Below are 20,991 nucleotides of genomic sequence, written 5' to 3'. Positions count from 1 at the left end.
GTCAGAAGGGGCCACAACTACACAGGCTCTGCTAAAAGGCAACCACCTTCTCTTCAAGCCTCCCCTAGTCCCTGGCCTGCACCAAATCCCTTAATCTCTGCCCGCAGGGCCACCTTGGTCATGCCCAGACACAGCGGACCTATGCTGCAGTGAGCCTGGACATGTTCAGGCTACAGCTTCCCCCCCCCCCCCCCGATTCAAGAAGCACAGAGCAGACGACCATGTACAGCAACATAGAACTCGCAGCATTGACATGGTATCTATGCAAATCAAGACCCTCCTTCTGGATTAAAAAAAAAAAGATAAAAAATAAAAATAAAAAGGAATTCTGAATTAGCATTTTGCTGCATAACTACTTACATCTAATATGGCAAAAGAAAAAAAATTACGGGCATTCGGGGATCTTGCTGGATCATCTATATGAAGGCCAAATTTGAAAACATGTAATAAACTACCATCCTAATTCAAGTAGGCATCCCACATCCCCACCACAAAAGGTACAGCATCCCTAACACACTGCAGTCCTATGCCATGGTTTCAAAAACCATCAAAAATATTACCTTGAGAAATTATTTTAAAGACTACTCTTACCACAAGACCAGAAATGCAAATCATTTAGAGTAGATCACTGAACACCCCACAAGGTTCTCATAGCCTATTCTAGGGGGGAAAAATCGGTACTACACAACCTTTTGCCCTCACTTAACTCAGTATTTTCAAGTTCGGTGATTGGCATCCAGATCCTTTTTGCCAATACACAGTCACTGTGCTCTGCTGCTACAGTTTCCAAGAAAATGGTTAGTGGAGAAATAAACAGGAAAAAACAAACGCAAGTATAGAAATACTTACTTCTACTCCCTAAGAATCTGAAAATAAGTATCAAAGTTTGAAAAGCAAACCCGTGTTTTTGAATGCCAAGATCGTGCTACAAGGGAAATCTCATAGCACAGAATGGAAATAATATATCCGTTATATTTATAGCCACATATATTATATCCATACATAATACCGTCTTTCAGTGAGCAACTAGTATTTTTCTGTCTTGTAAAAAGGCAGAAAGATTCTGGCAGGGCAGATAAAGCCATTTTATTTCAAAGTCTGTGAACAGAATTATTCTAAGCTCCTTTCTCTCCTCTCCCTACCCCCAGAAATGCATCAACATTAAAATAAACACTGCCTTGGTCTGAACAACCATGAGCTTGTTTTAAAGCAGCACTAAAAAGAGCTTCTTTTTTGTTTTACTATAAACAAAACTGCAAATTTCAAAGCAGCAAATGAAGGCTATGTAGAAAACCAAAAAGCAGAAAGTGAAACTATCACATGATCCAGCCTTGACTGCAAGAATGCTTTTATCCCAACACCCACCAGCCAGTGGTTCAGTGATTATTTGTTGCAATTAACAAATAACACAAGATGCATTTTAAAGTTTAGATATTTTTGGTTTAGAAAAAGTAAAAATGAGTATGTTATGCCTCAACTTGAAGGAATTTTAAAAGCGATTTAGAGATTATTTTCCTAAATTACAGCATACCAAGAAATTGTGCGTTTTGATTCAGAGAATAAAACCAGGAATCCTACAGTACAGAAACTTTGCACAGTATTATCTAACTGCAGCAGAATAATTCATGAATGGCAAGTCCTTCTCTAATACTGCATTATCTTATAATTTTTTTTGGGGGGGAGTGTTTTGGTTTTTTTTTATTCAAGACATAACAGGAACAAAAAAAGGACAGTCCATGAGCCCTTATGACTGCTTGTAGACCATTACTCCACACCCCTAGTATTAAACCTCATAACTAGAACTACAAACGTGATACAAAAATGGGTTTAAAATTTCTAATAGTGCGTATTTTAGGATCATTTAACAACAAAGTACACAGTGACCCCCAACTGAGCTTACTCAGATGCACAAAACCAGTAGCAACAACATTCCTTTGATTGCTGTGAAATACCAAGTAGTAGAAAACAAAGAATACTAGAACAGTTTAGGTTGGAAGGGACCTTAATCATCCAGTTCCAACCCCCCCTGCCACGGGCAGGGACCCCTTTCACTAGGCCAGGATGCTGAAGGCTTTGTCTAACCTGACTTTGAACACTGCTAGGGATAGGACAGACATAGCTTCTTTAGGCAACCTGTGCCAGCACATCTTCACCCTCACAGTGAAGAACTTCCTCCTAATATCAAACCTAAATCTACTCTTTCAGTTTAAAGCCATTCCCCCTCATCTCATGCCTATATGACGTCCTTGTAAAATGTCCCTCTCCACATTTCTTGTAGACCTCCCTCAGGCATGGAAGGCTCCTCAAAGGTCTCCCTGGAGCCTTCTCCAGGCTGAACAACCCCAGCTCTCACAGCCTGTCTTCGTAAGAAAGAAGGGAAACTGATGTAGCAAGTTCTCTCTGAATCAGCAGAACATGATGGACTGAAAGGCAGAGGTGAAAGAAAACCAGCAGTCAGGCAGGAAGCTAGTGCTGCCATATTGGCAAGTTCTTTTTCAGCCCAGCGCATGGGTGCTCCATCTCTCAAGAGTAGGAATGAGAAGGTAGACAGCTCTTTGAACCACAGAAGACAAGATGTTACACGTTATAAATAATTTCTGAATGCTGGCATGTCACTGTCCAGTTCCCTGTACAAAGTTGCAGATCTATCCGTGCAGAAAAAGAATTATTTATTCTGGATGCAAACAACTAAGGAGGGGATACGTGGAAAGCCAGTTGGGAGCTGTGGTTACCGGTTGTTTTTGTTCTGCTCCACCCATCCTTGTGCACTGTACTTTGTCCCAAGGCCAGGGCAATTTCCAGATGTTGCAAATTTCCAGTGCCAAAGCCATTCCAAGCAACCCCCATGAGAGCCCAAAATGCTATACACAGGGCAACATAAAAGTAGAAGAAAAACAGAAAACAGCAGCTTACAATAAAAAAAAAAAAAAAAAAGGGAAGAAAGTAAAAGGCTTCCCCCCCTCTCTGCTGAAATTACTAACTTCTATGGGGATAACAAACTCAACACAAATCTGAGGAATTTAGCATACAAATCCACATAGCTACTGAACATTTTTATACATAGTAAAACTAGATTTAACCAGTAAAGCATCAGACACTTGCTTTTAAAAGTGACCTGCCTCTCAAGAGAACCCTGTCAAGTACTTCACACAGGGACTCTATAATTTCATTTAGAAAAAAAATACGAGCCTGTAATTCTGCCAAGCAAACCATCATCATGTTTTATTAGATGATACAATGTTTCCAACACACCAAGATTGAGTTCTTTCCAAGTCCGTGTATAAGATGTGATGGTCATCAAGCAAGTTCTCCCATAATCAAGGTGCAAGACGAAATTGTATTGAGGTGAGTAATCAACAAAACACATACAAACAGTTATTAGTGTTGCCATACTGACAACCCTGAATGTAGTCTAGATTTCATGATTTTGGGCACATATCACTTGCGCACAGCCTCAGCCCTACTTACTGAGCACGAAAGCTTTGGCCACTTGAAATCTGTTTGTAAGTCTTTTTCAAATATGAACGTAATAAATGTTTTTATGGATAATAATGAAACATGAAGACCAGTTTACTTAATTCCCAGGACAATGGTGTTTCCATGAGCAATCTGATAATGTGTGTAGGTTACATTTATGAAATGGGCACACAAAAACAAGCAAAGATGAGAGGCAACAACTTAGAAGGTTGAGATATTTTTTAATTCTGACCTTAGCTGATTAGAAAAAGGTCCCAAAATCAACAATGTTTAATAAACCAGAAAGTAATACACTTCAGAATGGACATCAAGTGCAACAAAACAGGCAGCAGGAATGAAAAAATAAAGGATCCAAGATATTATTTCAGCTCTCTAATATTGGGGTCAACAGTGAGGTGCTGCTTCAGAAGTGTAACTGCTCACTGTGAACTGTACCAACAGCACTGCAGTGTGTGAAACAAAAAGCAATTATTCTGCTCTGCCTAAACAAACAAAAAATATGTGCTATCTAGACTTCTGACAGAGACCCATATGTAGTGTTTTCTAAATTTATTTTAAGAGCATAATCCCCAAATGGAAGAATCTAGATAACAATTACATGACCTAAATAAAACAACTAAGGGCTAAAAAAATTTGGTTTGCTTTGCAAAGAACTGTAAAAGCAAAAAGAGGAGTAAGGAATGGACACCTTTTCCTCTTACCTCCAAGGTGTAATTTAAACATGTTTTTATGCTGAGATGGACTGCACTCAATATCCACTGGTTGCTGCTTATCTACTTGTAGCTATAACGTTAAAGACCAATTTTACAGCTACAAGGACAAACAAGGATCGCAAAAGGTGCCTGTAAATCATCATAAAAGTAAAAAAAAAAAAATACAAGAAATGGGTTTTCTTAACCTAGGTAGTCTACAGGATAAGCATGTCACCTCCAGTATTAACCCCATATTTTTACACTATTATATGCACATCTGTACCCAGATTTGTCACACTACATCTGTATTGGCTTGAGATGCCGTGAATTAAATTTGGAGGGAAACTTTTCCCCCTAAACAGGATTTAAACATTTGTATACTTTAAAAAATGGTCAAATAACATTATACCTAGTTTTATCTACATGTATGGTTAATATGAATAGCCTACAAAGTACACTATACTAGAATCAGATAAGCATTCAAAATTACATAGTACCAAAAAAGAGAGAAAAAAAAAAAAAGTTTGAGCTTTTATTTTTATTTCTGAGTCATGAGTAGATTAGGACACTGTTCATTTTTTGCAGCACAAACTGCCCTCCCCCACAACTAGCAGATGCTTTTTCCTGGGAAGAAAAACAAAAGACATTTCACCTTTTCATACCTGTTAAACCACACTCAGTGAAACAATATGCTATTTAAACCAGACCTGCTAATAGACATTTCAGTCTGTTTTCAAGCAGTTCAGAGGAGTGGTGGTCTTCTCAAAAATTACACAATGAATTAGATGAGCGAGACACAGCATTAGCTATTCTTATGCACGCTCTAGTTTTAAACCAGCAGTTGTGCCAATCTCAATTATATGGCATAGACCAAACAGCTGACACAATCAAAAATCTTTCCAAGTCTAAATTTGAGTAAGAATTTAGGCTTCTAACATGATCATTTTATTCAAATACAAGATGCATTTCCTTACCAAGATGATTGCTTACTCCTCTGCTAGACTACAGTTTTTCCACAACGTTTACAAAATCCATTTTATTCGAAACTGGTGAAGGGCACATATAAAAAAGAATAATATCTTCAGAAAAGTAACTACTGTAGTTTAATTGTACTGTATAATCACACACCACTGGTGTCTTCTGATAACACAGACCGACACAAAATACAGGCACTCCTACGTTCATGTGAATTCCTTGTGGTTATGGCAGAACTCCACACAAGCTAAAGGTCCGAGAATCCCGGATGTGTATTTTTTCCACCTTTGAGGCAAATAGTACCATGAAATATAACTATTAACTTCTTACAAAAATGATACCACCTGAACTGTATTCTTCCATATACTGTGCAAGACTCAGCCTGGTATTCCACAACACTGAACTAGACCCGAAGTGTTTGCTTGTTCAAATGAGACATTATTCTACTTCTATCAACTGCAAATGAAACCCACATAAATTCAGCAAATGAAACCAAAATTAAAACCAGGTTAATTCCGCTATCTCTGCATGTCCTATGTTGCAAATGCTGCTACATAGTTTAACTCCTATGAAAGGAAACCTACAGGAGAAGCAGCATTATGGCTGTTTTGATACCTGCTGTGCACAATAAACTTTCCCAAGGTACCTGTCAAATCACTGACCATGCAAGCTTTTACTGCTGGCATCAATCCAGTACTTTCACCTTAGGCAACACACAAAGTAGTCAGCCTCAACCACAGAAAAATTTTCCTGAATCCTGGGAAGCTTGAAATAGAAGCACTAAGGCATTCTTCCCACTGAGAATGAAACTCAATCCACATTTCTTTTGCAATTAAAAAAAAGGAAAGAAAACCCCACACACCAAATGAAGCACCTAATCCATACTTTGAAGACTCTTCCCAAATATTATTACACAAAATTTACTGGTCTGTATATTTAAAAACAGGATTTTACTGTCCCTACAATCCACGCAATGTGATGAAGTAAACTGTACCACTGGTGCTGACGTACCTATTGAAGAGAATCTTTAACCCTGTATTTTACAGGGTTGGATAAAATCACGTCGAGAAATTCAGTTTGATAAAATCCTCAAGGACAACCTGCTGAACTTCATTCACCTACCTCTTTTACAACTTCATCACAGGGAAGTACATAAACCTCACAACAGGTTTAAGACAGTGAAGTTTAACATTTTCTTCTGTCAATTTCCAATGTAATTTCCACTTGTTCAAAAGTTCAGGCTAATTTGTTTTGTCTTGTATATTTATTTTTTTAAAAGAAACAAATTACCACCTTGATTTCCTAGGACAGCAAAGTCTGTTCAGTCTTTCCACAACAGGGAGGAGTACATAAAGCTTTGCAATGTGTTTATCTGCAAGATCACCAGGTCTCACTTGAAACAAGGTATTGCCAAAATCCAGTAAACATTGCAAATGTACAGCAGCTTTCACATCTTTGTACCAGTACAGAAATACCAAGCTTCTTATCACAATAATGCATCACTACCACGGATTGTATCCTGCCCCATACAGTAATTCTCAATAGAACTACCATAAAAAGAGGTTATGGGTCGGAAAAACAAGTAACATGCAAGTAATTACTATGAGTTGATATAAACACACATGACCACCACAGAAATTTACCTGAGGCTATGGTGCTGCAGTTCACACTGGGGCCCATTTTAAATAATGTTACTAAGTAAGCAGAACAGGAAAACAGCATTACAAATACTTCATCTATAGGTCCACATTTACTGCAGGAATACCAATCTGCTTCTCTGCACTATTCTCTCCAAGCACAGCCAGACTCTACATAGCAGCTGTAAGATGTCAGAAATAAGATCATCATCCTATGAGTGAGATTCATTTTCTGCACAGACCCCATTAGAGCCGCATACCGAGACCACAGACACAGAGAGTCACAGAAGTCCTGTATACTTTGCAAGGCAGAAAGGATCCAGGGTACTGATAATAGCTGCCAAAAAAAATGCTATGATACTACCAAGCATTTAAGCTTCTTCAACAGAAGTTCAGCATGGTCTGAGGCTGCATGTTGAAGAGGTGTTCTAACCTTTGCTCAGGAGCAGCTGATCTTGGGAAGCTGAGGTGTACCTCTGGGGAAAGTACTGTGGTGACAGCTCAGAGTACTGTTGGTATCTCTCCCTCCTCTTGCTCCATGGGAGACACAAATTCCTGCTCCATCACAGAGCCTTCTTCTCATCCACTCATCTCCTTTGTGAGTCAGAACTTTGTTCCTTTACAGGATACAAAGAGTGTACCACCAGCTAAGCAGAGCACCCGGCAGAGACAGCATCGTACATCGGCTCTGGGAAGAACTGGTAGCAGCAGCCCAACATGCAGAAGGGCCACGCTACGCCTACTGGACACTGAAGAGTGGGATCAGGTTGCAGAGATTAGAGTGCTGTTGATGACTATTAACCTCCGTCCTTCATGATGCACTCAGAACCGCAGTGCTACTGTGGTACAGCCAAGTCATAGCTACTGGTCCACATTAGCACTGGACAGGACATCATTTGGAAGCAACAAGGAGGAAGATGCTCAGAAATGGAAAGGAAGTCAGTCAGTCACATGATCCTTAACAGCTCTAGTGATTCACTTCTTTCTACTGAAGACATAGAGACAGCAACAAAAATTGCAGTCTCTGCACTGGCTTCTGAGTATAAGGGATTAGAACAAAAATTTGTAACCTAACTCCTGGCTGGGTTCAGTCTTCCAGAAGCCAGTACCAAACACATAAGCCATATGCGAGAAAATTAATTTCACAGAAAAATAAAATCATGGGGCAGGGTATTTTTTTGTGTGCATATACTTAGTATACTTGAATGTTTAGTTAACAATTGGTACATACCCCACTAACTAAAATCCGACACAGCCCCCTGATATCCTTTGAGATTTTAAAATCCAACAATTATCATAGGTGGGAAAAAATATGTCTGATAGCAAGTTACTGGATGTCATCACTGATGGATAAATTTGGCACATTAAGTACACGTAAACTAATTTGAGGAACAGCATCCCTCAGTAACAGAAGGGTGCTTACTACAGTGAGCTTACTACTGAGACACAGCTGACATGAAGACACTGATGTGCAATCATTGTGTATCATAACTCCTGATACCATGCCTCTCTGGATCATGCTGTTTTAAGAGAAATCCGCTGATTATTACAGAGGTTCCAGTAATAAACTTCTGCCTGAACCAACTCAAGTGCAGTTCCAAAATCACTGAGGTGTCACTGATGTCCAGCTGATCAGCAAGCAAAAAAACAGCCATGGCAATTCCCTCAATCACCTCTCCACATACTTTCAAGAGTATCTGGGCTTGTCCAAGAGCAGAAATAAGTGTCTGGGAGCAAGTCAGCAGCTTTCTACCTTATACCAGCTTAATGTTTTGTGAAATGATGACTAACTAACTGGTGACAGCAAAACAGATCAAGAAAACAAGTCTTTGCTACTAGGAGATAGTTATTTTTTTCTCAGATAAAACAAAATTGGAGAGGGTGGGAGAAGGGAAGTCAGCCAGTCACAAGAAGAAAGCAAGTCTTGCAAACAGAGGGGAGACTAAGTGTGATATATTTTGATGTTAATTAAGATTTTAACTGGACACTCGTGAGAACTATCATGCTTTTGTACAATGAACACATTGCACGACTTTCTGCCATTAAAATTGACTCAACAGCAAAGTAGGGCTTATTCCATCAGCTCCCTCTGTCCTTATAAGTCTACCAGAGCTTCCCCCTCAACCACAGTTTCTTCCATACCCTCTTGGCACTGAGCTCCAAAGAAAGCTGGAAAAAAAATAATATAAATAAATAAATAAATAAATCTAAGTTGTAGCTCTACCTGAAAGTGAAGATACAAACTATTTTTGTATCACAGAAATACAGTACTGTATATAGGGAGCAAAAATAATTGAACAATTCCAAAAGAGTAACTCTTTAAGAAAAGAAACAAAAAATAATCCCGAAGTCCTCTTGTGACACATATAGCATTAAGAAAAGCATGAGGAGGCTGTGCTTGGCACCTATTCATAGGGTACAGACATGTTAACATCCATATGAATTGAAAATTCTGGTGCTAAGAAATGAGGTTTCAAGCAGCAATACTGGTTTAAAGTTATTCCTCATCACTGCTCTTCTCTGTTCTCAAGTCACTGGGCCTCAGGCCTGGCCAGTTCTAGGAAGCATGGAAATTTGTGAGATAGGTGAGCTCACGTACAAGGTTGCTCCAGCCCACTCACCATCTCTTCAGCCCAGGCCACACGATTTTGCTTACCAAAGAAAGTTAACCCAGTACAAGAGAATTAATATAATTTCTGACAGATTAGCAGACAACTTTTAGGAGTGTTGGGAAGCAAAGCACAGCAGCACCATGCTGTTAAGAGTTGTTCAGTCATCTCATGAACTCCCACTGTAGGACACTTAAGACTTCTTACACTACTGCAGATTGCATTTTTCCTAAACCAATCCTGAGAATTTATGAACAGTCTTGGTTTTAGATCAATGTGAGACTTCCCAGAGGGATCCTTCTAAACTGTGAAACAATTACAATAACCCCATGCAGTTGACAGCAAAACGACTGTCACAGGGTAGTGCAGCTGGCCACTGGCAGAGAAAACATGCAGGTTTACAATAATTATGCCTTAAATCCTAGACTTTCTCATCAGATTTTAGTGAATAAAATCAAAACTGAACATATATACCACTTACACTAGGGCTCATAGTGACACTGATCGCCTATATAAGTGGTAAGACTTGCAGCCCTTACACTCACATATGAACCCTCTGACTTCTCTATGACTCCAGGTTTTAAAACCAGAACCTAAAGTCTATTTGAATACCAACTTCTCCCTGAACAATTTAAGTCCTAAGGAACAAGTTCTTTGTGCTACAGATTCATCTTGCAGACATCTAATGTTTAAGTTACAAACCAATCAGTAAGTAAACTGGTATTTTCGTAGATTACATAGTACTGATCTACCTTATGATCTTACAGGAACAAAAAAATCAAAAACCAACACCTTCTTTTGTGTTCTAATATTCCAAACAAAACTGGAAACTAAATATTTAGGAGTTCACTTTTAAATGTTAGCTTGCCAAAGTGCCACTAAATTTTAAAGCTCTATATTATCACTTTTTTTTTTTTTTTAGAACACTAAGGATTATCAATAAAGTGGATGGTCACACTCAAAGAATTGCTATAAATAAGTCGATGTCCAAGTGGAGACCAGCGATGAGTAGCGTTCCTCAGAGGCTGGTACTAACATCTCTTTAACATCTTTGTAAGCAACATGGACAGTGAGATGAAGCACACCCTCAGCAAGGCTGCCTTCCACACCAAGCTGTGTAGTGTGGTTAACACACTGGATGGAAAGGATGCCATCCAGAGGGACCTGGCCAGGTCTGAGATGTGGGTCAAAGCCAACTTCACTAAGTTCAACAAGGCCAAGCACAAGGTCCTGCACCTGGGTCAGGGTAACCCTAAGCACAAATACAGGCAGACTGAGAGCAGCCCTGAGAAGGACTTGGGGGTGTTGGTTGATGAGAAGCTCAAGATGAGCTAGCAGTGTGTGCCTACAGCCCAGAAACCAAACGTAGGCTGGGCTGCATCAAAAAGAGTGTAACCAGCAGGTCAAAGGAGATTACTCTCCCTCTCTGCTCTGCTCTCCTGAGACCCCACCTGCAGTATTGCATTCAGCTCTGGCACCCCCAACAGAAGAGGGAGACGGACATGCTTGAGCAAATTCTCAGGAGGCCACAAAGGTGCTCAGGGAGCTGGTCAGACTGAGAGAGTTGGGCTTGTTCAGTCTGTAGAAGGCTCAGGGAGGCCTTAGAGCAGCCTTTCAGTACATAAAGGGAGCCTACAAGCAAGCTGACTGACTTGTTACAAGGACATGTAGAACAAGGTTGGAACGGCTTTAAACTGAGAAAGGGTAGATTTGGATTAGACATAAGGAAAAAATTCTTTACTGTAAGGATGGTGAGGCACTGGCACAGATTGCCCAGAGAAGCTGTTGCTGCCCCATCCCTGGCAGCAGGCAAGGTTAGTTTGAACGGAGCTTGGAGCAACCTGGTCTAGTGGAAGGAAGGTGTCCCTGCAGGTTCGAACTAGATGATGATTAAGGTCCCTTCCAACCCAAACCATTCCATGATCTTATGTAGAGCCCATCTGCCCTGAAACACTCAGGCTGCACCTGGAGAGGCTAGCAGCAGCTTGAGAGTACCCCGAGGTGACTTGTAACTATTTACACTCTTACAGGGTGAACGGTCAGGACTGCTGGAAAGAGGAAGCAATGGCCTGCTCCATCCCGAAATGATTAGATGTTATTACAGAACAATGCCAAGTTATTAGCTTGTGAAGAGCCCACCTGAAGGCTTAAAGCAAGTTACAAAACCTGTTTTGCCACACAGACAACTATGCAAGCCAATAGACAAATAGATTCCTTCATAGTTAAAAGAATCCCTGGGGGGGAATATGTGCTAATGAAGACATTCATACCTTGACTGCCTTTTCAGTCTTAACCCCCACTCCCAAAAAAGCCCAACAAACAAACAAGGGAGCACATAAACACGTAACTGTTTTAGACAGTCATAAGCCAGCCATTTCCAAGTTGGATTTGTTCGTCTGCTGTTCTCTCCCCCACCTTGCCCTCGCCAAGTAACTCTCCTGTTAGTATAATACTTTTAAAAAAGAGGACCAGTCAGCTGTCTTCACCAGAAAAGAACCACCATGGCATCTAAGCCTGTGAGCATTATGGGACACACAGAAAACTACAAAGCATACCTGGTACAGGCAGAAATCTTTACAGAAGTTTGGAGTTATGCTATTATATTATCATTTAACTTCTTTTAAAAGTGAAAAAATGGAAGAATAAATTGGCTAAGTTATACAGCTCTTCAGCAGCTCATGCAAAAACTTTAGATATAGTATCACCTACCTACAAAAGAAAAAATATATAATTATTATATTTTTCCCCATCAGCAACTCAGAAGCTAGAAACTAAAGGGACACAGACTGCTTCGACAAGTATATCCCTGCAAACCTGGATGCACGTTTCTCCCTGCTGCTCAGTTCACGACCGCTCTCTGGAACGGTGTTATTTCGGGTTTTTAAGTCGAGGCTTATAACCCACGGCACCCAACGGAGAAAGCGAAGAGATCAAACCCACTTAAGAGCAGCACGACGCATACTACAGAGAGAGCTAAGGCTTTGTCTCAGCACCCAGTGGCTGCCCACACTGCCAACACTTCACTCACTCAACCGGACCGAGGCGTCCACCTCCGCCCAACCGGCACCACAGGATGCGCCCCCCTCCGCCCCGTCCAGGGCACCGGCAGCACCGGGATGGAACGGGAACAGCTGCTGGCGCCGTACCTCCGCCTGGCCGTGAGCCCCGTCGACGGAGAAGACGAAAGGAACAGAGAGGAAGGGAAGGGAGACCCTCGCCCGGCTGCCTGCCCCGAGGAGTAATGGGGGACAGAGTGGCCGCCCGGCTCTGACCCGCGCCCGGTGCCCCGGCCCACCTCACCCCTCACGGCGGCGGCTCCGGCCGGGAGAAGTTGCAGGGCCGGCAGCGGAGGCAAGGGCGTGCGGCCAGCGCCAGCCTGGCGGGGCTGCCCCGTGGAGGGGAGCAATGCGCGCCCGTGTGGCAGGAACCCCGGCGGGAAGGGCCGGTGCTGCCCCAGGGAGGGCAGCGCACATGCTATCCCCCCCAGCCCGCGGAGGATGCGAGTCCCTACCTGGGCTGTACAGCCGAGCCGAGCCGAGCCGAGCCGAGCCGAGCCGAGCCGACGAACGCAAGCTGCCCGGGCCGCCCGCCGGCCACCGAGCAGGAAGCGAGGCTGAGCCGCCTCACAAGCAGAGGAAGGTGCGGAGGCGGCACACCCGCCCCCTACTGGTGGCGGACCGGAGTGGCTCCACCCCGCAGCTCTCAGCGCCTGCGTGGGTAATGTCCAGGAGGCCGATGTTCCAAGAGCCCCGCACGTGTGCGCATCGGCGGCCGGCATCCCCGAGTGCGCGGCTGGGGGTACCATGTGCCCTAAAGTCAGCCTGGTGCTCCGGGGCGGTGCGGTTGTGTGAAATGTCCACGCTTGATTTCGCTCATATTTTATACAACTCTCCCCAGCACACCAGGAGTTACCCAAAGGAAAAGGTGTTTTCTGCTTCAGAAAACAACCAACCAATCGAAAAAAAACAAAACAAAACAAACAACAAAAAAAAAAAAAACAACAAAAAACACCCCAGAAATAAAACCCCCCACCAATAAAAAAAACCCAAATGAAACCCCTTAACCCCCCCCCCCCCATCTTTTTGATGAGTAGGACAGAGCAGATGTGTGTTACCATGTAACAAGAAAAGGTAATCTCTTCTTTATCCTTGGCTGTGCTCTGTGTCTGTTTTTTCTTTTCCCCTTTTTTTTCCTCCTTTTTTATTATATAATTATTTGTTTATTTATTAAGTTACTTATTTTTATTGGCACTGGTATTCCTCTACACCGTTTTATTGATCTCTGCTGGTGGTACTCCCTCGGCTGAGCTGTCACTGGGGTGTGTATGGAAAGTGCTGGGACAGCAGATTCAGTCCATTCCACTATTGTCACACCACAAAGAGCATTCTCCCAAAACCAGCGTGGCACTTCTGTTAGCAGAGAACAAAGCCACAGCTAAAATACAGGGCATATTGCACATCATTAAAGTCAGGTAGACAAACGAAAGTTTCCATTTCTTATTTTTACCACATCTGATCAACAGATCTTTCTTTTAATGGGTTTAAAATAGTATACTTTGATGCCAGCTGTTCCTTGGTATCAGGTAGTTATTTGAGCATTAGTCAAGTAATTTCTTTAGTAAATTCTCACAACACATTGATGTTTCAGATATACTGTAATCTCAAAATGAGCAAAGAAATAACCAGTAGGAGCATTGCTCAAGAAAAGAAAGTCTTTATAGCTTTTCATTCTAAATGATAATATAGCTTAATTTGACAATAATTTCAGTGTGTAATATATGAAATTTCACCATGCTCCTCTGGTTACTTATTAGGTGACACTATCTACATAACAAACTAATAAGGTCGGTATGCTAAAGGAGGCTGGCTCCTTTGATAAACAACTGTTTCCATTAGAAGTATTTTGAAAATATTACAGAGGTAGCAGTATCAAAAAAGAAATATCTGCACAATAACCAGAACCTCAGAATACATCTGTATCAAAGTAAAAAAAATAACTAAGACCTGAGAATGGCTGTGATTTAATCCCTTGATTATATACCTTTCTGAAAGGGTGCCACAATACGTGCCAGGTGGAGAGTCACAGTTCCCTGCAAATGAGGCAGCTGGCAGGAGCTAAAAAAAGAGGGGGTATGTCACCTTCCCCAGTGTGTCAGGGAGCCTCCAAGTTCTTGTTTTCCCCTTTTTTCCTAATTTTCCTTATAATTTTCCCTTTTTTCAAATTTCCTTTTTTTTTTCTTTTTTTTTTTCTTTTTTTTTTTTTTTTTTTATATAATTTGTCTTATAATGCCATGGCTATGGCCACTAAGTAGAAGTCTTTTATAAGAAGTACAAATTATACCTACAGGAGTTTATTTTGATTTTTATTATTGTCTGTGATGAACTGACTATTTTTGCTTCTCTAGATTAAAAAATTCAGTACGAAACGGAAGGTGTTTCATAGTCAATGTTTCATCATGACATAATGTTTCCTAAATTTGCAATTTTAAAATTCAAAATGCTTATATGTATTTAAATCAATGAAGCAATGAATTACCTTGAGTTTATCATTAAACTGTTAAACTCTAAGAAAAATATATACTGTTAATTCTTTATAGTGCAAACATCAGAAACAAAAATATCTTAAGGATTCGGGTACATTGGGCCTGAACAAAGATGACCTTGTTGGCCTCACTTCTTTGGCAAGTTTCTGAACTTTCTTATCTTTCTTATAATTACTTATTTTTACTAAATGAAATTCTAGCACTGCACTATGTTTTTTTTTTTTGCTTTTGTTTTTGTTTTTGTTGTTGTTGTTGTTGTTGTTGTTGTTGTTGTTTTTAACTGATAATGAAAACATCTCCTTCATGTAATTACTGGAAAGCTAAATGTAATCCATGCCTTATTTAGCATCTTAAGGCTGATGGGGATAAATGAAAAAGTAAAATACAAAAGCAAACCCTTTCAGGTGATTTGTCTTTAGGCTGTTGATTATTACCTTTGGCAATGGATGTTCTACTAATAGTCATCAGTCTTGATTATCAGTTCTGGCATCAAAGCAATTCCTGGTGGCTTTTAAAAGGACTTTTTTCCTGTATGCCTAAATTTCACATTTGTGTACTATAAACTAATACTTCTGCCTTAGCAGGTCTTTCCATGGTGTTGTGAAGGAGCCAGCCTCAGACTGGTGGCAGAGACCCAGCTCTCCAACAGTTGGAGTGTCTGTGGCATACAAGGTTTTTTTATCAACACAGAAGCACAATCATAGGAAATACTTCTTGTCTTTGCATTTGGTAGGACTGGGATTACAGTGCTGTGTTAAGCAAGATTACAACCCTAGGCCATCTTTTAATTATTATACAGAAAAAAATGGAAAGAAGAGAGGAAAGTTACTTTGAGAATGCTGCAGGCAGCTTGCCTTGGAGCAATTGGAAAATGTGATTTTCACCAAGTTGTGAGTCGTGTAACTATAAATAGAGTCTAACATGTACAAGCACAACATGAAGCCCACTCCTCTCGCCTCTCCTTCCTCTTCCAAACACATGAGACCTCACCTGGAGTACTGTGTGCAGTTCTGGTGTCCTCAACATAAAAAGGACATGGGACTGTTGGAACAAGTACAGAGGAGGGCCACGAGAACGATAAGGGGACTGGAGCACCTCTCGTATGAAAATCGGATGAGAAAGTTGGGACTGTTCAGCCTGGAGAAGAGAAGGCTGCGTGGAGACCTCATAGCAGCATTCCAGTATCTGAAGGGGGCCTCTAGGGATGCTGGGGATGGACTCTTCATTAGGGACTGTAGTGACAGGACAAGGGGTAATGGGTTAAAACTTAAACAGGGGAAGTTTAGGTTGGCTATAAGGAGGAAATTCTTTCCTGTTAGGGTAGTGAGGCACTGGAATAGGTTCCCCAGGGAGGTTGTGAATGCTCCATCCCTGGTGGTATTCAAGGCCAGGTTGGATGAGGCCTTGGGTGATATCGTTTAGTGTGAGGGGCCCCTGCCCATGGCAGGGGGGTTGGAACTTGACAATCTTAAGGTCCTTTCCAACCCTAACTATTCTATGATTCATACCCCTTGTCCTATTAATTTCCTTATTATTTTTTTTTATAAAATCAGGCAATTTGATGCCAATGAGGGGAGGATATTCTGTCATTTAGACAGAATTGGAAGGTGATAATTTTGCCATATGGGACTCATAAATATTTGTCTTAGCATCTGGTATTAATGCTGATGCAGTGAAATGTTAGAAATATTGCTGGCTAGAGTTCTTATAAGCAATGTGTAATGAGCTAGAGACCCACACTAAATCTGCTCACCATGATAAAGACCAAAATGTCAATTTTTTCCAAAACCTCTAATCTGTGGATGTGGACATCTTTGAGTAATATTTTATGATGTTACTGAATCTAAGAAGTCTCTCAAATTGTTTTAGAAATCCTAAAAGTCATTGTTCCAGTTTTAGATGAGGAGGATCTGAGAAACACTTGCAGCTGAGATTCAGGTCAAGAACAATCATCACCAACTGGAAACTGTAGATGCTCTGAGACAGACAAGCTACAGATAGTATTGTTCATGAGTTGCAGCTACATGAGAGCTCTTCTCTTTCTCACGATGAAGCTCCTCCAACTACAGCTCTTCCTCACAGGAAGCATATAGAGCTTGCTTCAAGTTTATTAATGCTTCATTTCAACAAGATATAGTTCCTGACCCATAAGCTCACAACTAGCTCACACCTTTCCCAAGGCAGAGCCCATTCATCCCTGCTGCTCTTTCACAAAAAGGGCAATTCCTTCCCTCCCTTATCGCCTGTCCTTGCTAAATTGCCTGTATCCATCCATTAAACAGCCCCCTTGTGTGAGCTATCCCCTGACATCACTGTGATCCCAATGAGATACTATAGCCCTGTAATGAACGCTCTGTAGAGCATCAGACCTCTAATTCCTCCTGTTGGTTCTCCATCCTATGGACATTAGTGTACAGGCACTTCAGATGGGCAGTCACCCAGCTGTGCTGATTTCCCAGAATATGTATGAGAACTATCCCCTTAATAACATACTGGCATATATGTCATATTTAGTGCCCTGCTGACGCTTCCTTATTGATGTTTGTTTGCTTAAGTTGACCTCTTTCACGTGTTCTGCTGATTACACATCAACCTGCACCACTTCCTTACTAGATTGTAGGTCCTTATCTCCCTTCTTTGTAATTTCCAGTTTAGAGCTTTCCTTACCAGACTGGCCAGCCATTTGATAAAGTTGCTTTTGCCCTACTTTTTCAGGTGGATCCTGTTTCTTCCTAGCAGCTGTTGACCGCTAAATAGGGTCCTATAAACACAAACCTCAAATACTTGCCATTGATGCCAGCTGCATGATGCCAGCTGGTGATCTGCAGTATCTGTCCACTTCTCTGCAAGCCCTTTCTTTCCTTTCTCTGGTAGGATCAAGCAGAAAGCCCCTATGCCCTTATATATGGACCCTTATGTCCTTGACGCTTCCCACCAGGGCCATATAGTTGTGCCTGATATGCTCACAGCTTCCCCTGGCAATATCATTGCTGCTTTTATGGAAAAGCATCAGAGGACAAGACCTAAGACCTCACAAGTTAACAGTCTTCCTTCGGTATCTGAGATACAAGTCCTAGCAAGAAGGAAATGCCCTTTGCCAGCAGGTGAGATCAGCTGACAGGGGCCTCCTTCACAACAGCAGGGAGTCTGCTCCTGCCATCCCCCTAGTGCCAATCTCCCCTGGTGTTGCTGCCAGCTCAGGCTAGGCTGGTGCCACTGCTTTGCTGGTCTGAGCTCCTGACCTCTCAGCTGCTACCACAGCACTTGGTCTATTTTGTAGTTGCAGATCTGCAAATAGGAGCAAGAGCCTTCCTCCTATTGCTAGAAGTCACAAGCCTCCAGCTTTCATTGTTGTTTCTTTCCTCCCACTTGTGTAACTGCATGAGCCATGTGCTCTGCTTTTTATAACACAAACTCAAATGAGAGAGGAAGTGATGGACAGTCTCTCCATGCCCACCCATACCTTAGTGCTTAATCAAGATAATAACTCTTCCTGTCTTACCAACATACAAACGATTGTCAATAGTTGTCATGTCTGGGCTTTTCTAGTGGAAAAAAAAGAATCCCATCTTGTGAGGAAACTCTCAGGTGATGGGGCAAAAAGACAGGGCAGCTCAGCAAATATCTGAAGGGTAGAGCCTGTACTCAGTTATATAATAAAAAACATTAAATCCTATGTACACAGAAATAGAAAGCAGTCTGTAAGGATTCTGACAGCTCACACAGTTGTCACCAGCATGGAATGACCAGACCCCATCCTTTAAAGCCTCAGTGATGAGTAAGATAAAATGTGCAGAAACATTGGTGATCACCCCATCCCTACTGTTGTGCTTGGCTAGACCACAGAAAATAAATTGCATGCTTAGCTGTAAATTGATAGGCACAACCCTGAGGAGGGTATTCTAGTTCTAACCACAGAACTGGTAGCTAAGGCATCTGACTGACTTTGAAAGTGAAAAAGAGAACTTGGACATCAAACACACTTTGTGTGAAGCAAATCCAAATACAGCTGGTTTTAAGCCAAAGGGATTTAGCTAGAGACCAGGCTAAGCTACGTCATTGCCCCGCTAGCACAAGCAGCTCAGCTCTAATGAAAGGATCCCTGGCAACTGTGGAAACTCCAGGAGCAGACACCTGGTGATAAAGCAGAGTTTATGGCTCACCAGCCATAAGATCACAGTGTAAAAATGATCTCTTCTGAGACTAAAATAATGAAGCTATGGCAGTTCATACACTGAGGTTATGAGGTTACTTTGCAGCTGTGGGGAAAAGAACCAGAACTGTGAGAACTTCTGGAATGATTTGGAAGGTGTTAGTTCCTCAGTTAACCCGTGTGCCCTCTGATACTGTCCAGTTGCCATCTTCACAGTGGTATTGTGCCTCTGTGGGTCTCACTGCTATTGCTGAGGGTCTCAAAGTAGCACAGTAATATTCATAGTGAAATGCAAGCAGACTCTTGGTTTTGCCTGCAGCTGACCAATTCCTCTCTCAAAAACTCTTCACACTCTAGCTTGGACAGGAGTTCAACTTTGCTGAGTGATAAAAACAAGTGCAGTGAGGAATTTCTGTTCATCTGGTCACAGGCATAGTGGCTTTCTGAGCTTCAATTTAGGAGGAAGATTTTGCTTCCTCCTACCACAGAGTTGAAAAGATCACTGAGACTCAGATGTCTCTGAAGGAGGCTTGTCCAAGTAGTATGGTATGAGAAGCAGTTGATTTTAACAACAGTCTCATTAAGCGAGACACCTTGTCAGAACTGACACCTTCTGTTTGCAGCAAGACACTCATTGCTTATACATCAGCACTTTTACCCCTTTCTCATGCTGATGGGTTTAATAGCATACAAGCCTAATCACACAGATTTTCTGATAAAAGAACAATATGGCTTGCAGTGGATTTTAAAAACATAGATTCCTATATGATACAACTACAGACAGATTTTAATTCAAATAATGACCTTGGGAGAATGCTTGCTCTGTTTCATGGTGATGTGCTGTACAAATGGCATAGGAAAGAAAGAGCTCTTGAGATACAGGAAGATGCAGCTTGTAAGTAATTCAAGGCAGGCACCTTGTGGTGCTGGAGTGTTTTCTACCCTGCTTTTTAGGCTTGTGTTTAAATCTCAGCTTAAATACTAGCTTGTAGAAAATCCAAATACCACAATCTCCTAGATTCTACCCCCTGCCCCTAAAAATGCAGAGGGGCCCACCTTCCCTAAGGAAAGCCAGCTTCTTCACGAGAGCATGGAGTTCCTTCTCTGCCAGGTCCACACAGCTGGCCATGCCCTGTCTTTTGAGCCTATTTCTCTGTAGGAAATTTGGTAGTTCTAAAGGATGTGAGATTTTACATGTGCCTGTCTGGGGAAGTGCACAGAATGGTTTGCACTTCTTAAATAAAGTAATAACAGCCCTTTCTAGCAACAATCCCCAAACATAAACCAGCAATTTTCTTTTTTTCCATTTGCATTTGCCTGAATGTTTTTTCTTTTTCACTTGTTTGGGGTTTGTTTATTTGTAGGTTTTGTTGGGTTTGTTTGTTTGTTTTTTCTTTTTTTGTCTTTTTTAATTTGAACAATATAACTTGTCAAAAGGAAAATCTATTTAGCACTTGTTCAGAAAATAATTTAGGCAAGACTTGAATTCTCAACTTTTATTACTTGCAACCAGTCTTTTATCTTGCAAATGGAAACAGCATGAAATAAAAGGAAAATACTGGAGGAGTGAGAGTCTGTTATTCTGTTGCACAGTTAGTTTCTAGACAGGACATATTGAAGCTAAAGTCACTTGATTTACGCTAGACAGAAGTGTTACTGTAACAGATTTGTGTTACAAAGCATCCTTTTAATGTACTTTCCTACTTGAAGTACTGTATTTGTGTTAGAAATTCACTGAAGATGTTTCTCCCCATATACTGCTTTAAATTATTCCTAAATCCTTTCCTTTTACAGTATGCCAAAACTGTTACTGGTTGATCAGCTAAAGTCATGCATAGTTGTCATAGAATATTAAGAAAAAGCTGAAAAGGACCTTTAGTGGTCACCTAATCCATCTTTCTATTTC

This window comes from Neopsephotus bourkii, unplaced genomic scaffold (genome assembly GCF_033783945.1).
Source record: "Neopsephotus bourkii isolate Nb327-2 ecotype Australia unplaced genomic scaffold, CSIRO-AGI_Nbou_v1 NB_1624, whole genome shotgun sequence".
In the NCBI taxonomy this organism is placed as follows: Eukaryota; Metazoa; Chordata; class Aves; order Psittaciformes; family Psittacidae; genus Neopsephotus; species Neopsephotus bourkii.
The sequence above is the reverse complement of the archived record's forward strand: the minus strand, read 5'-3'. Positions refer to the sequence as shown.